This window comes from Monopterus albus, unplaced genomic scaffold (assembly GCF_001952655.1).
Source record: "Monopterus albus unplaced genomic scaffold, M_albus_1.0 scaffold105.1, whole genome shotgun sequence".
Lineage (NCBI taxonomy): Eukaryota > Metazoa > Chordata > Actinopteri > Synbranchiformes > Synbranchidae > Monopterus > Monopterus albus.
Genome location: NW_018127985.1, coordinates 839,971 through 855,398, shown reverse-complemented (window position 1 = coordinate 855,398; position 15,428 = coordinate 839,971).

The window sequence follows — 15,428 nt, the reverse complement described above, 5'->3', positions numbered from 1 at the left end:
ATGACAAATGTAAATGTGGAATATCTGCGCAGGTTACCTTAAGAATAAATAGTCTGATTTGAATCTGCTCATCTATTAAAAACCTGTATGTTGTCAAACCATGGTTTGTAGTGTTTCTGGCCAATACACAGAAAGCACATATTTATGTTTACAATTAAATGCATCTGAAGCCACTAATGATTTTTTTGTAAATCCATTATGTCATTTTTATGTAATTTATTTTTATTCTGTCTTTTTTTGATCGCTCTCATTCCTAATAAAGGGGTGTGTCAGTATGATAAAATATTTCCATGAAGGATAGTTTTCACTCATCTCCTTGGGCAGCCTCCATGCTCCAGTCCTCCAGTTATAAGAAAACAGAGACATTCTTCATCACGGCAGATTTTTTAATAAATTTCCAGGTCACCCGAGGATCAAGGAGCTACATCCACAGTGAGGATAATGAGAAATACCTGTAGTCGCATCAACATGAGATGTGATGCAGCAGACTGGAGTATGGCCTCAGGGGACAAAGTGTAACATTAGGCATTGCATCTAAAAGTTGGACAAAAGCCTGTGGAAAGAGACCAGGAAAGCTGTGCAACGTTCAGGACAGATTGACAGCCAATTATCAGCATCTGTTTCTCTACATAATTCCTCTTGAATATACATCTTCAGTTCCAATTCTAGACTTGAATAGGACACCATTTTTCTAGACAGTGATTTTCAATATCTCCTGGTGTCTGTGTGTTTGTAACAGGCAGCCCATAGGGTTACAGTCTCTGTAAGCTCCTGCTTACAAAGTAAGGAGGAATGCAGACTGGTTGGTGGCTGCTTGTGTGTGTAAAGTGACTGGAGATATTGCTCTGACCGCTGCTGTGACACTTGCTGCCAGATGTGTGGATGTGTTTTCTGGCTTGTGTTCAGAAGACTGCAGCTACCCCTTATGTACGTTCTGCCTCAGCCTGGCACAAAAATGTGTCTCACTTTTTACCACCCAATAAACAGAAACATCAGAGATGCACAAAAATGTGTCTCACTTTTTACCAACAGAAACATCAGAGACACAACATCAAGTCAGTTCTTCATAACGTAACATAGAGATGACCTGTGCATTTTTACTTTTCCTATTTTATCCTGGAGGTTTTAGAAACTATGATGGCACCAGAACAGCTTGTCTGGTGAAAACATGATGCATTAATGTTTTGTTTGGTTCAGAGTCTTGACATATTCTGTGAGATTTTAATACAAGTGGTCCTAAGCAGAGAATAGATTAGTGCCAGTTTCAGCTGCACAGTAACTAAATGAGAAGATTTTGCATTTGAGCTGGTGAATCCACATTGACCTTTAAAACTCTTGCCAAGTGTACTATGGAATATATCCAGTCCCTTGTATTATTCAGTTCTAAGTGCATTTGATTGGATTTGAGTGAATTTGAGAGCTTGTTGATCCCAAGACATGTTGACAACAACATATTTCCCATAATGAATTTAACTAGAAACAACAATGACCCTCTACAAGTGTCCGAACTAGACCAGATGTACCGGTAACTTGTCTTTAGTTATTATTAGATGACTGTGAAGTGAAGTGCAAAGTAAATAAATAAATATGTGTACATATTGTTTTGTACTAGATGATCAGTCTACTACTTGTTTACACTGTATAGGCTGGCAAAGAATACTTAGGGCCTAGAACAGTGCAAGGATTTAATTCTAGATGAGGAAACAAGGAAAAATGTGGATTGATGACAAACATTTACAGGGGAAAACTTTCAACCACACTGACAGGAACAAAGTTCTGTTTGCTAGATGTAGTGCAGCATGTTTTCAATATGAAATTGAATGTGACGGCCCAGGGGAGGAAACTGTCCTGGTGTCTGGTTGTTTTGGCGTACAGTGACCTGTAGCACCATCCAGAGGGGGAGAAGTTCAAACAGTTTGTGTTGAGGATGTGAGGGGTCTGCAGAAATCTTCTCTGCTCTCCTTCCTGGGGGGCAGGCTGGCTCCAGTGATTCCTGTCTGAATCAGAATCAGAATCAGCTAGGAAGTAAGTATAAAGTTAGTATAAATGGTTTTAGGTCACAGAATGAGGGAGAATGTTTAGAGATGCAGAGGGAGCAGTGTGCACTAAAAGAAGAAAAACACTGTCCATGTTCTGAGTGCAACAAATGTATTTTCAAAATGAAACTGAGCTGCTATCATGGAGGTGGAGAACCTGGCTTCAGAGGTGGTAAATGTCTTGACTAGAACAATTAGAGAAGCAGGGATCTCTGTGTGTTTGCATTCAATGAGAATAAGTTGTCAATTTGAAAATGTTGGTGTTGTGTCTGAGATGGCAATGAACAGTCAGTGCCTCTGAATGACCTTCTTGCAAGCAAGAGGATGTTCAGCCTTCAGTCTTTTGACATGTCTGTCTCTGGCACAATTGCAATATTGTAAAGTGTCAGACGGCTAATTTTTGATGGAACTCAACAGAGTAAAGTCAATTGTAACAACAGAGACCCTTTTTAAAAACCATAGATAAGTGAAAGCATACTGGACAGACTGACCTGCACATGGCTCTGTTGTCTACAAATTCAGTGCAGACCTTTCACAACACATCAGCATCCACATTTTACACCTAGTGTGATGAGAAAATGTCTAAATATTTCAAAAAGAAACAAAGCAGGCAATAATTTTTTTCACACAACTCTGGAGTGAAATGGGTCAAACTGACCTGAAACATAATAGGAGAGTTAAATTGAGGAAACATAGATCGGACCTGTGAGGTAGCTGAACAAGAGCAGAGGTGTAGAACAGTAGTGTGACCCAGGTTTATATGATGTAGAACAAAAATGTTGATGCAATGGACAGAAATTAAACCCAGTAGTGACCATAGGGCAGGTAAGAAATCTATGATTTTAGTATGAAACATATTTGTACAGTCATTTCTATTATTATTATATACAACTATTGTGCAGTGGAGCATGTTAGGCCTACTGTAGTTTGGTGTACTGATACCCGTATATTGTGACCAGGATATAAACGCCCCTTAGAAGTCAAGGGTCATAGTACAGCTGGACACAAATGCTGTACATATTTTCACTGATATACCTTAACATTAAGGTATAAGGTATACCACTTAACATTTCTACAATCTATAACAATCCAATGCAACAGTAACACTAACTACACCATCAAAATGAATATAAAGTGATTTACAAAAATAAGATTAACTGTACGACCCAGAGTTACTCTGACCCATAATATAACACAGCAGCAGTGTATGTGCTCATACATGTAGATTTATAAGTTGAAGGTTTTGTATATGAAGACAATATTGGCATACTGTCAGTGGATACACACTTATTGTCTTGATTTGTTTTTATACAGTAGAATATATGATGCACTGTATTACTGTAAGTCTTAAAGAATGTAAAATCATGATGTGGTGATGGACTGCTGTTTGTTTAATGAGCTGTATTTATGTTTTCTATTTTCAGAACAACAGCCCGTACAATAAGCTCACGCTTATCGCTGTTATCATGGCTGAGCAAACGCTCTCTGAAGAGACAAGCTTTCCCTCTCCTGGGTCACACCCACATGATGGCAGAGACTGTACCCTACTTAAGACTCATGTCACCACCTCGCCAGCCCCATGCTGCACCTCATTTCATGGGGGTGGATTTCTTGGGGATCTGGATGTTTGGATTACAAAAAGGATTTTATCTATATTTTTCAGCACAGGACTCTCAAAGAGACACAAACAGGATTTGCTAACATCAGTCCAGCCAAAGTGAGAAGCCAGCTACATATGGAAGAATAAAATGAACTGTGCTCATTGTGGCATATAGTGCATGCAGTACTTCAGAGAACTATGATATTTGATTGCAAGATGGCTTTGCACATTGAGGCAAACAAAAATATAATTTAGTTGCGCAGAGTGTACAATCAATCGTTATGAAATAAGGGGTCTGAGGACATGACATGTGATTTGCTTCTACTGAATTAGACCTTTTTATTATCCTGCATGAAATTGCTAGTTTATGGAAATATTATTGATTGAATAAGACATGTCCTGGCATCAAAAGAAGCTTAGAATAAGGTGTTATGAGGAAAATGTAACAGCAGGGAGTGTAATGGGTCGCATTATGTCCCCAACTGTATTCATCTCAAAGTAAAATAGAAAAGGCTGGGTATCTACAGTAGCTAATATTCTGCCCTAAAGAACAATATTTTGTAAATGTGTTTGTCATGTTTTATTAACACTGAGTTGAGTCCTCTTCTTGTACAGCGTAGATTGGTACAAATCAGCAACTTCATAGCTTTAAATATCTTGTCTCAGGGGGCTCGTCTTGAAAGATGTTCATTTACAACCAACAGACTATGAGCACACACCATGGTAACACTAATAGAAAGTCGATGTGAGGCGCCAAGTCACTGAGGATCTGCCTAGAATCAAATTTTAAGATCTTGTGAGGAGATTTTTTTCCACACCTTTGCTGTGTTTCATCTTCTTCTCTCTTTCTTGTCTCCTTGTGACTGGGTGTATTTCTTTCACCTTGCTCCTGCTGCCTGTGTTCTGTTCTCATGAATCACACTGCCTTTACTGAGTGTCTTCTGGTTATGTGTGGAGAAAAGCATTGTGTGCCGCTGTCAGTCAACTAGATTACAGCTCTAGAGAATCCTTACTGCTCGCCCTCTAAAAATAAGTAGATGGCTCCTAACTTCACTGGCCAGATATACTGTATCTGCAGTCTGTCTATCCCTTTTTGGGAGAATGTGTTACAAAAAAAAACTAAAATAAGAAAACACTAAATCTGAATTTGATTCAACAAAGCTGCAAATTCTCACACGGTTTGAAAACATGTAAATGCAAAGATTGTCTGATCTAAAAAGAAGAAGATAATCAAACAAACTTGTGCTTTTGAAACCTTCAGTCATTTTTCAGATCATTTGTTTTGCAGCTTCTGTTCATCTGTCTACACTCCCACTGAGCTGTCAGCTAAGTTTGATGTGGCTATGCAAGGTGTTTATGTGACTGTGTTGGCTGAGAGACACCTACTAAATGGATGCATCTCTTCTGATCATCACAAAGCTCGGTCTAAAAAGACAGCATGAAGCCCTGTGAAGCACCACTTTCCTCTTTTCACTCCTAAAATAGTTTAGATCATTTTAAAAGAGTGGAATTAAAACTTTGAGAATTAGAAATTCTTTGAAGCACAGCTTCACCTTCACTCTCTGTTGTGCAAGTGGCTTCAAGTGACAGTGGCTTTGAAAGTTAAAAAAAGGGCAATGGTGTGTGTCCAATCTCAGCTGTGACAGAGTCGAAGGGGGCTGGAGCAGGGTCCCTCTCTTTTTGCCCCCCTGCCCTCTGTCAGTTTTTGAGATTTTAGAGATCCACAGGTGAGGCTTGCTGAGGGGGGTGGCACTTTGGGGAGGTAGGAGGCAGAGTTTTTTTTATTTTTTTGTGAAATTGGATTTTATTTTTGTCCACTCTGAGACCTCCATCTTATCCTGTAACCCAGTCCTCCCACTCAATTTCCATCTCACTGTACGAAAATTGGAGAGATATAAAGATGTGAGCTAGAGATGGAGAAGGCAGCCAGAGATGGTAAAAGGAGGGCAAGGGAATGGCAAAAGATGCAGACAGCAAGATATAGGGGAGAGAGTGAGATAGAGGGCAGACAAGGTGGCAGCACACATATTTCAACCTTTCCGGTGCACAGCAGCAAATGTTTTGACCAGATTTCTTATGATAGCTTTTACTCATGTGGAGAAACAAACTATGTAGCTATCACACTCCAGTAAATTATTTACCTTGAACTGTTTCCTTCATACCCACCCCCTTCCCCCCAAAAAAGTTTAACCCCCCTTTCCCATGTGAATAGACAGAGACGTTACATATAAACAATGATAGCGACGTTGCTCATCTCAGATGCATCACATGATGTGATTTGATAACAGGAGTTCATATCATTCCAGATCCTCTTTTATCTCTGTCTTTTTTCCATTACTCATTAACCAATTGACTTCGCTGTGCTGTTTAGCTGACTACACCAATACTAATGTGTCAAATTAAGCATTAAGAGGTTAGTCTTGGGAACACTACAGTACACTGACAACAGTGAGAATTCACAGTCTGACACAGCTCTTATAGGACTATTTAGCAGGTTTTATAGACACTGTTTCAGATCTTCCAAAGAAAGTACACCAACCTCTGATGTAAATTACTCAGAAGATAGTCTTGGGGAGACTAAAGTAAAAGGGTATGAAGAATATTGAGAACAGTGAGAATTCACAGTTTGCAACAGCTATCCTAAACTTTTTTTGGTGGTGTTTAGCTGACTGTATAGACACCGCTGTTTCAATTTCCAGAAGACACTACTTCCACCTATAGTGTTAAAGTACTCAGAATTCAGTCTTGCGAAGACTGAACTAAAGTATTTTGAGAAGAGTGAGAACCCACAGCCTGCCACAACTATCCTGTTGCAACTTTGTGCCATCGTGTAATTGTTGCTTTTAATTTTGCATTCACTGTTTTTATCTAATTTGCATTTTAATGCCTTATCTATGTATGAATATTAATGTTTTATCTATCTGTGTGCATTGTGTTAAACACTTTGAATTGCCTTTGTGTATGAAAATGTGCTATATAAATCAAATTGCCTTTTTCTAAAGTCTACAATAAAACGTATTTAAGACATTCACCTGCCTGCATAAAAGATGGGGAAATCATTAGCTAAAAGTAAAGAGAGAGATAAAGGAATAGAAAAAGACTCTAATAGTGGGGTGGTTTCTGTTTATTTGTTTTGAATTCATAATAGTAAAGGAAATCAACTTCTGGCTTTTCTCCAAAGCCATTAGCTAGTTGGGGTCAGCCTGAAGACAAACTGCAATTTGATCAATACATTTCAGTAAATTGTTGGTTCCTGGGAGGAACAACAATTTTGTTAATTGCATTTTAGCAGTAGGTGAGGGGATTTTTGGATTACATGCGTATAATAGCAATGGCAGTCCTGCAATCATACAGTTCTCTTATTTCCATTTCTGTAAACACATGTCACATGCAAACATCACAGTGATGTAGAATGATTATAGGGCACTCCAGGATATTGTATTGGGAGAAGTCACAAGCCTGGAATGATGCTGTGAATAAAAAGAGATATGGCTTTGTAAATGATTTGCTAGATAGAGACCTGGTTTTTATAAGTTCTGCATGGATGAAGGTTCAGACTTTGTTCAGCCAGACACAGAAGTCTACTGAATACTAACAAAACCTCAGGAGCCAACTGTCAGTCACAGTAATGGACACTAACAGCAGTAAGGTCACTACATCTATAAGTGTGTTTTTGTGTGAAGAGTCTTGTTTATGCACGTGTCGGCTACTTGCCTGTGAACTGTGAACTAATAAACATGTCTGACCGTGACATGTCAAGCTGCTTGCATATTCTTTATTGAAAATTGTCAGTGATCAGGTGTCTCTTAATCTGTTACCACAGGACATGGTTTAGTAAAATTTGTAATTTTAATATAATATAATATTTAAATCATTTCTTTGGGTGCAGTGGTTAAGTCACTTTCTCCCCTGAATATTTACAAGAGTAAATTAAACTGACTGTCATTTTATATCTTAAAACAACAATAACAACAAATGAAATGGAGTCTGCAAAAGCTTTAACTGCAATATCTCACATAAATCACAAAAAGGATAAAATGCTGTATTTGTTTTTTAGTGATAATGAAGGGTTTTTTTAGATGCTGTCAAAGTTTCAGAGATTGTGATAGTTTTATTTGAAATAGTGTAACTTTGTTTTGCTCCTTGAGGGATGGTTATTATGCTGAACACAGCAGCTATAGACAGTGGTTGGTCATAGCACATGCCAGTCATGTTGCAGAGACTAAGTGAATTCCAGGCTTGGTGCCACAGGACTGATTAGGAACTTGATCACACAATAGTGTAACATGCAGGCTTGAATTTGAGAGTCAGAGAGAGTCCAGTCACCAGTTAGACAATTACTGTAGAGAAATCTCATCTGCTTGTAAGCAGCAGAGTCTTTACTCTCAAAGCCTCCATCTCTCCATCACTTCTGTAGACTGACCCTTCTGGTCAAACATGGGGCGGCAGCCTTGTTGATTTGGAGGAGGAAGAAGGGGAGGAGGTGCAGGATGTGGATATAGACCCCCTCACCCTTCAGGTATGACTTTCGACAGTGGAAGAGACCTGCTGCTCAGTTACAATGATGAACGACTTTGCCTACCCTCTGATAATTGCTCACTCAGGGGCAGAGAGAGGTCCATTAATCAAAATGAGCAGAGGTACTGCAACAGTCCTTCACCTGGCAGACTCCAGCATGCCTCAACAACCCCAGGGCACACCTGGAGGCATCCGCTTTAAAGGAATCTGACTGGTCAGGACACTGTCATCCTGTGATGACAGTGATTGCCTCTGCCTGGCGATCCGCAATCTAACCCCCTGAACAGGGCAGACATGGGGGGTGGGGGGGTGGCAACACACCTATGGGACTGTCACACAGGCATTGCTTACATGTCTGAGAGTGAGAGAGGTGGGAAGGAGAAGAATGCATGTGCAAAGCAGAGTATTTTGTATTTTCTGCCATCATGCCATTTTAGTGCCAAACTGGTTATTCAAACCGATTTCTGTGGGTGTGTTGGCAAACTCTTCAATGCCTGCTGATGTTTCTTGAAAACCCAAGTTAATTGTTCATAGCAAGATGTGTGAGTCTGTTTACTAAATCGGTGCATTATTATTATTTTATCATTATTATTATTATTAATTTCAGGACACATCTTTGGGAAAGATTTGCATATATGATTGTGTGTTTTCTTGTAAAATGGAATAGTGTCATGAAAGGTAACAGTTCAGAAAATGTTATACTCAAGCATATTTATTTATTATCAGTGGACAATAGATTTGCAAGATTTTATTTATAATATACAAAAACACTATAACCCTAGCCTCAACCTAAACCTTGAATTTTTATCAACAGTAAAACCATGACCCTTTAGAAAAACAACAAATCTAAATTCTATGCTGGCCAATGTAGAAAATAACTATTACAATTACAAAACTCAGCAGAAGTAACAAATTAATATAAATAAAGCTCTAAAGGGTGAAAATTATAATTAGTGTCATTAAGCTGAAGGTAATGAAAATAAAATGCCTTTTAAATGAAGAATAACCCCGCTGTTTTCACTAAGAGTCATTTTGACCTCAAGAATAAAAACTATTAAATTTCAAAGAACATATTTATAAGGAAGTAATGAATAAATAAATAGTGTAACAGGAATAAAATATCGCTACACATAGTTACAGCCTGTTCTTACATTTGACCATTTGCATGATCAGTATCTAATATTTGAAGCAACTATAACTGATATTGTTTAATAACAATCCATTAAACGACAATGTAAATGTAACAATGTGAAGAGGGGCTACTCGTGATAATGGACCTACAGAGATTTATTGCCTGAATATGCAGCTCCCCTCAGCTTTATGCAGCTTTTTAATGAGTTTCAGCTCATTGTTTAGCAGCAGCAATTTTACCATTTTGGTTCTCTCCAAGTGCTCAGTCAGTTGTGGCCGGATATTTCTTTTAGTTGGTAGAGACCAAAACAACAGAGCTTAAAAAAAGATGAATGATAATGTTGCTCCATCACTACTGGATGTAGTGTATTGTAAACATCCAGCTGTTTGCACGATTGCCATATCAGTTTAAGGTTATGATATGACCTTGCTGTGTTCTCAACTTGTTTCTGTTGCCACTAAGTGGCCAAAAAATCAGTTCTGGCCAGTTTGATCAAAAGGCCAACACTGTATTGATATAACATATGATCTACTGTTAATAAGTGATAAGTTCAGCCTTTATTATGTAAAACAGCTCTCACCAATCCTCAGATCTATTCATGTCAGCGAGTGCCACATCATATTATCTGCCCCAGATGAAGGTGGACATACTGGTCCTGGACCTTCCTTCCCCCCTCAGTGTTTGGAAGTCAGCCGTTTTAAATGGGTCTGTAATGAGTCCACATCAAACAGTAGGGTATTAAATAAAAATCTCTTTCTCCTGTGTCATGCTCACGTGCAATAAACTACCTCTTTCATTCCTAGCCAGTCTGCAGGCTTATTTCACGGTCCAGTTTATGTGCTGTGCGTGTCACTCCTCTCCTATCCTTTCACTGTGTAAACCACATATCTGATATAATGAGAGGCAGGAGAGAGGGCCTTGGCTTCAGGGACTCACATGGGAGCCCATATTACTGCCCTTGTGTTATATAGCCTGCAGTGGTTTATCTCTGTATTAACTCTGCCCTTCACATTAGACTGTACATCAGCATAGTGGTTGAGACCTACAGTGGAAATGAGCAGCATGGCACAGTGTGAAATATACGATGCCATTGTCACACTGCTATGGAGACAAATCATATTGTCTGTACCCCTAATTTTATGCAGAACTTTGGCGCTACAGCCGTACTTTCAGTCTATTTGTTGAAGTAGAACTGTAAAGATGGAAGAACTGCATGCCAAAGCTCATCTTCCAGACAGTTAACAGCAGATTGGGGCTTGAAGTGCCACCTAAGTGTTCACTTAGAGTGGGAGCAAGTACTGTGCGGCCGCCAGCAGTCCAGGTTGTAACCGCCTCCTCCATCAGACATCCTCTCCACCAGGCGTGTCCATCCAGTCCAGTTCTGAGCTTTGTTGTCATTATATGAAGCATAAACCTCAGCACTAAAAAAAGGAATTAAATGATCACCTTGTCATGAAATTATCCAGCTGTTTCTGAGAAGGTAAGATCTTCATTTTACTACCCAGCTTTCTAATTCTAGGTTTTACTAAAAAGAATTACTTCCAAGAATGCACAGCTCTGTGTGACACTCTGAAACTGTAGGATAATTTGGTGATTGATCTTTCAGTTGCATGCCAGACATGCCATGTACCTCTCTGTCAGACAGCACTATTTGGCTCCATGATCCTGACAATTAGTCACCAAGACTGATGGTGTGTTCAAGGTGAAAACTTACTCTTTGGTGTATGCTCATCTGTCTTCTTTCTCATGGTGCAGTGAAAACATGTTCCACATTAACAGTGCCCGCCAAAAACCAGTCATGTTGTTTAAAACTAATGAAGACCCAGCTGGCTCAACTGTCCTCAAGCTGTAATAAAGTACTCTGTGAAACTTTCTGGTAACTCTCCTCCATGCTGTATAAGGGCAAATGTTCAGGCTAACAAATTACAAAACCTCTCATTATTCAGAAATAGAATCATCAACACCAGTGTGAAACATAACACCAAGCATTAACAGGTAGCTTTTGCTGTTGTTGACATCATACAAATGAGCTTCTTTGTTGGATTTTCCAGAGAATTGGAATTATCTTCCAAGAGAATGAACAGCTAAATTGGTCTGCCTGTGTGAAACTGATCAGTGACCATAGTAAATAAAAGAAAATGTGTAAATTATGAGTAAAAAAAATAAATAAATAAACATCTGCAGTGTGCAATAAAAGTGAGGTCATGCAATAAAGAGTACCAACAGTTTCTATTTTTCAGTGAGGAAAGCAGAATGGTTATCATTACAAGCTCATCTTGTTTGCCATTGGCTGTGGATCTGCTCTTCGCAGCTGTGGGCACAAGCACCCCAACTCACACGCACACAGATACAGCACACACAGATACATGTAACACATGCACAAGCACACAAGAAACAAGGGGAGTGAAGAAAAAACAACATTGATTACCACCTCTTCCTGATTGCAGCCCCTCTGTTTCCTAAATCTAAATTGCAACTCCAGACACAAAAGCAGCCCATGTAGCTGATGCACACTAAATTTCTTCCACATGCACTCTCCAGCTCCTTCACTGCCAAATAAAAAGTATAGCCTTTTGCAGAGAAGCGAGAGTCCACAGAATGTAAAATATACCATGTAGGAAGGATGCCGCTGTCTGCATGTCTATAGCCCTTTTCAGACATGCACTGTCTCTCTATACGTGAACCAGAGGACCCGTATGTGAATGAGGTGGCTCACACATTTAAACTAATTGTAACTTGCAGAATTTACAATCTGTTTTCCAGATGTTTGGTTTGTTAAAATCCACAGCCATGTATTTATGACACAGGGCACTCAGTTAAATTACAAATGTGGATTTTCATATCAAAACACTTCATTATTTGTAGACTGTAACACATATTTATACAATATAATATTTAAAATTGTCTTACACTTTCTTTGAGAAATAACCATTTTTTGTTCTTACTTCACTGGTAAAATGTCTTTAATATACGTAGTATAGCCAAATTTTAGATATACTGTAACTTGGGAAATTAAAAAATGAATTAAAATACATAATTACAATAAACAGTGTAGCAATTACACATTCTGATAAACCACTCTTGCAGTTGCGTGCAACTGAAAATAATAACACCAAGAAACGAGGACTGCAATTACTGTATATAGAAACAGTTTACCAGCGGCGCTGATAACCACTGGACTAGACTTTTAGATGTGCAGGGAGATTAAAATTATGGCTTTCACCAAATGGTCTTTGTTTATTTTGTCATAATAAAATGCCATTCCTTTAATTTCCCAAACTGTGGCTTTGTATTATTCCCTCCACATCCTAGAAACAATTGGACATTATTCCACCAGGGACCCCTATCTATGTAATTACCCACTGACTTTACACTCCATTGATTTGCATTCTTGGCTATTCAAATTATACAATGCATTGCATTTTAAACACTGACAAAGCTACTTAAAATTCAGTGATTAAACTCACTGAAGTATATCAGCGGTTTTGAAAGTATATACTGTACAATCTACTATGAAATACTTTAGATCTGAACCCCCAAGGTTGTGGTGTAGTTTCACTTCCACCACTATTCAGTACATTACACTGTGGCCCACATTCACCATCTCCACTTTTTCCCTGCTGGTTTTGCTTGCCACGTGTATCAGAGTTAAGTCTTTAATCGGCCCTTATCCATCACTCAGACAAGGCGCTTGACAAGAGAACAGTTCTGAGACTTTGTCCTTAGCAGGGGCCATTATCTATATTGTTGTCAACTGTTTAGAATGCATTACTGTGTGCCACTGGAATTTTCTAGTTTAGGGGTTAAGTGCACACATGGCCACTCTTGATTATTTAGTAGAAGATGCTGGAAAAGTTGCCAGACAAAGAATCCTTGTGATTTTGCCTATTGTTTAAAAAACATGTTAGTATGAAATTACTGAGCAAAAAGAGAATCCTATTATTTGTGATAACCCTCTCCAGTTGACTGTGCATGAAGTTGGCTCCATGTTAGAGAAGGTTTCTTGATCAACATCAGCAAGAGCAGAACATCTATCAGGAGTCTCACAGTGCTTTCTCCATTTGTGTTTCAGTCTCATAGTTTTTTCTTCTATCGGGCAACTGGTTTGTTCAACACATCAAAATGTCTCTTAGAAACCTTGAAATGAACCATACACATCAGAGTGTTAGTAAGTTGCAAAAATGATTCTACTGGTTCTACTGTATATGTGAGTATCAATGAGAAGTGGAGTTATTTTCCTTTCCTTAGGGACTATGTATGTGTAATAAATATTAATAGTACACCCCGCTTGATATGCAACATCTGAGCATCAGGCTAAGATGTATATTAGCAACTCTAACTTAATCATATACACTTACAGAAACATTGACTGGAGCTGATAATCTCTTTCTATGAAATGTTAAGGAGCATTGATAAGCAACAGATGACCATCAGTTCATAAATATAAACATAAGGTTTGCAACTGAGGGTGAAAGCAGCAACATAAACTGTAGAATAGCAGTTAAGATGTAATTATGACATGAAGACTAGTAAAACAAGCTGTCACATGTTGCCTAACCGAGTATGAAGTATTTGGAAAAACATGAATGGGACTGGCTTTGTGGTACTCACAAAAGCCGTTTTGAACTTGAAACCAATATCACTGGGAAGTATTTATGTAAATGTGATGGTGTGGAAGAAGACAGACACGCCCAAAAGCCAGCATACAATATACAGTACAGTATGCCTCTACAAGAAATACCAGTTTGTAGGAATCATCCTCAAGCATGGGCTTGTTGTGTTTTAATGTCTTGCTACCTTTAGTGTCCGTAGTAACTATGGCAGTAGTACAGGATAAAGTAAAGCGATGTAGTATGAAAACTGACAAAGTCCGCAGAGCAGCTAACTCAGCGGGGATAAGTGGTTAGACAAAACTCTAGGTTATATGGGAGCTAGCTTTTTGTTCACATTGCAAACTGATGTCATTGTTTCTTTTAACTTTTAGCATCCCATATGTGTTTGTTATTACCGGCATAGGGGAACTATTACAGGAGATGCCTTATTGAGCAGGGACAAACAACCTATGTGGTTGTTCAGGTTGGAGAACTGGTTGAAGATTTCTGATACTGCCTAACACTGTGCCCACACTTTGGATTTAAAGTGATATAATGAATAATAGGGTTGCAGCAGCAGGGAATTTGGCATAAACATAAATATTTCTGTGCTTTCAAACTATACAAGTGATCTTGGTAATGCAGAGCTTCATGAGCAGTAGCAAGTGTTTGTAGCTTTACAGCCAAGTTGCCAGTGAGCAGAGAGACAGAGAAGAAGAAGAATCAGACCCAGAATAAGCAGTTCATTCAATAAATTTGACTTCAATTTACAGTAGCTCTTAATACTCTTTATTTATTTAGTTTCTTTTTGTTTGTTCTGTCATGTGTGACTTAAAAAACAAAACACCAAACTAGAATCTTATATGTCTGTGTCTTACTCAGAACATAAAAAAGAGGAACATATGATCTGTCAGTTCTGGTTACCTGACAACCATTATTTACATTGGGAAAAGACATTAGGTCTAAGGTCAAAGTGTTTATTTGTCATATGCACAGTTAGGAAATGTGTTTCCCTGTACAATGAAACTTCTTACTTTGCCGTCCACATGAATGCCACAAAATACAAATGAAATATAAAGTAGATAAATAAGTAACACAAAATCTAAGACACTTTAAGCAGAAAATGCAGCAATATGATAAAAATATATAAGAATATAATAAGAGAATGTATGCTGGATGGGAGCAGCATGTGCAGCAGTCAATAGTCAATGTGCAATTATGCATGTGCAAACTGAGAATGTAAACAGTACTTCATGTATTTCCTGGTAATAAACTGCTGAGGAGCTGTTTAGGAGTCTGATAGCAAAGGGAAAGAAAGAGTTTTTCAGTCTAGTGGTCCTGCATTTCACACTTCTGAACCTCCGGCCAGAGGGTAGGAAGGTGAACAGTCCATGCTGGGGATGGGTTGGATCTTTGAGGATGGAGGCAGCTTTCCTACACACCCTGCGGTGGTAAATGCTCTGCAGAGAGGGCAGTGGAGTCCTGGTGATCTTCTCCACAGTCTTTACCACTCTCTGCAGGCAGTTGCAGTCCATAGCAGTAATGCTGTC